The 2,583-nt window shown below is 28.5% G+C and overlaps 1 long non-coding RNA gene across 1 annotated transcript; it reads right to left on the bottom strand.

Moving 5' to 3' along the window:
• Positions 1 to 254: 254 nt before the first annotated feature.
• LOC132725752 (uncharacterized) lies at positions 255 to 1,145 on the bottom strand. Its single transcript, XR_009625106.1, has 3 exons — positions 938 to 1,145; positions 511 to 684; positions 255 to 361 (listed from the first exon to the last, which is right to left on the bottom strand). It is a non-coding gene; the product is annotated as an uncharacterized LOC132725752 (long non-coding RNA).
• Positions 1,146 to 2,583: the final 1,438 nt, after the last annotated feature.

Below are 2,583 nucleotides of genomic sequence, written 5' to 3'. Positions count from 1 at the left end.
TGTTTTCAGCTTGCAACATCCCTTTCTTTTTACCAGTCAAACTGATTGTTTTGCTTGCTTCATAATAAATGCTCTTAATGTTTTTGCTGATGTTTTATAACATTGAAAACTGTTATGAATATATCTATGTTGGAAATCCTGTATATAACAACTGTTATTATTTGAAAATTTGTTTGTATCAAACGTTCAGATTGACGTTTGTATCAAATGTTCAATATCACTGTTTTTTTCTTCCTAAGTTTTCTGTATTTTTTTTTGAACAGTTTGATAGTTTCTTTTTCATCTGTTATGCATTTGTACAACTTAAGGCGATTCAAATACCAGTTGTCAATTTGTGTGACAGTTAACAATCATGGAATTCCTGAAAAATATATACATTTTATTTAGAAGTGGAAACAAGAATTATGACATTTCTAGAATATATCAATTAATATTTTAATTGCACATACATTTTTACAGTGGCTGAACTTTTTTTACATGTAAAAATGAAAATTAAGTCTTGTGTTGTACCTTTTATCTGGCAAAATCTTCTTTAGTGTTCATCATACTGTTGTGTTCATAACTTCTCTAGTCAAACCAAGAAAGTACATCTATTATCTTCAGACTTTTTCGAATTGGTGTCCATGATTGTTAATCTTATTGTGTGAAATGCTTCAAAACGAGCAACTGTTGTCATGTATTGATCTGAAATAGTACGTAAAATAACTTTTATTGCTTTTTAGTATAAAAACGGTATTGATTTAGATTCTGAAGCAATTATGTTTTAAATGTCATAATTATAAGTGTGATATTTAAATGAACTTTATTAACAAAACATATTTTATGTTAATAATCAAATTAAACATTAAAATAATGAAAAAAATCAGATTAATTAAGGTAAGTTGTAATACATCTCAAGTGGCTTGGTTTAAAAAAGAATAGAACAATGGAATTTTACCTTGAAATGTTCCCATTCATTCCTTTTTATTTTCACAATCCCTGCATTTATTAAACTCACATCCTCAGGTATTTTATAAAAAATAACCGTATAATCATTTCTAGAATTGGAATCACATAGTGGAACACAACAATAAAAATGAGGTTTAACACACTAGGGCTTATCAGATCAGACATTATTTGTTTACATTCATGCCCTGTTAGCCTCTCTCTGGTGATGGAATGTAAAGCATGCATATAATTTGAGAAAGGCCTTTCAAACCAAACTACCCTTAAATATAATATGAGATAAACAAGTCATAAAAATGCATGTATTATGAAATTATCTCTTAAAGCATTATAAATCATAAAAGTTTAATTATAAAAACAATAGTCGATACAGTCATTTCAAAATTTTTCTTTAAAATAAAGCAAAACACCAACATTGAGTGGTCAGTATCAAAACAACTTTTTCTGTTTTCAAGGCCTCACTGACCACCTTCCTTCGTGTACTCACAGACTGCACCAACCCTTTAATCAAAATATCATTCTATACATACTCGATCAAATATCTTAAAACAAACAACAAACAGTATGTTTTCTTGCAAAAGAAATAAGGTATTTACAAAGTTTGATACGTTTTCACTGTATGTAATATTTAATAAGTGTTCAAATTGTTACATGTTTATAGAAAAAAAGAAGACAACCGCATTGCATGGTAGTTCGTGGTTTATTGCATTTTCGTGTATTTCTATGTTTCTTCTACTCAGATAAAATATCGGGTGCATAATAATAACCAATTTCCCTTTTGCTTGTTTGTAAGAAATTACCATATCAACACATTAAGCTTTAACGAAATAATTGAATTTCATATTTGAGTTTTTAAATCAGGTTTCAAAATCTTGACGTTTTATTTCTTCTATCTGAATTAATCGCAGATAAATATTTTACATTTAGTTATTAAAATCACAAAGATATTAAACTGTAAGACAAAATATCTATGATTTTCCTATAGATTTATATAACAACATACATGTTACATGCGCGTGTTAGTAAAAAATCAGTGCTCCATTATGAATATGGCTTTTTTACAGATGTAACATGTTAATATTCAAACTTCGGTTTGAATTTGTGTACAGTAGTTTTGTCGCAGGTCTTTGTTTATTTCATTTAGGGAAAATACAATAAGTGGCGTCTACAATGTACTACTGGCATCAGGAAACGAACTGTTGAGGAATTTAATAAAATGTCACTTAATATGTGTAAAAATGAACTGAGTGAACTATATTTGGTATTGCTATCTTTGTAACGATTATAACTATTGCACATAAAAACATGAACAAAAAATGGACACAATTTCACTTTATGGTAAAAAAGCGTTTTCATTTGATTATTTAATCGGTAATGCATTTGTTTCATTCCAGGTACACAATCAATTAATAAAGGTGTGCTTACTGTAACATTTTCAATAAAAGATGCGATTATTCCAAACAGGCATTCATCTGAGATAATCATTCTCAGAAAAGCTTCTATTTATGAATGTTTAATGCATTAATCGTTTTAACGTTTGATCTGTCAGATTAAACTCAACAGAGCAACGACATAATCGCAAGAAAATCTAGGGACAATTTGATGACACGAAAAACGTACAATATCGTTAAAAGCAGC

Source organism: Ruditapes philippinarum, unplaced genomic scaffold (genome assembly GCF_026571515.1).
Source record: "Ruditapes philippinarum isolate M1 unplaced genomic scaffold, ASM2657151v2 ctg6844_1_1_1_1, whole genome shotgun sequence".
Taxonomy (NCBI): Eukaryota; Metazoa; Mollusca; class Bivalvia; order Venerida; family Veneridae; genus Ruditapes; species Ruditapes philippinarum.
This window is presented reverse-complemented; position numbering and strand designations above follow the sequence as displayed.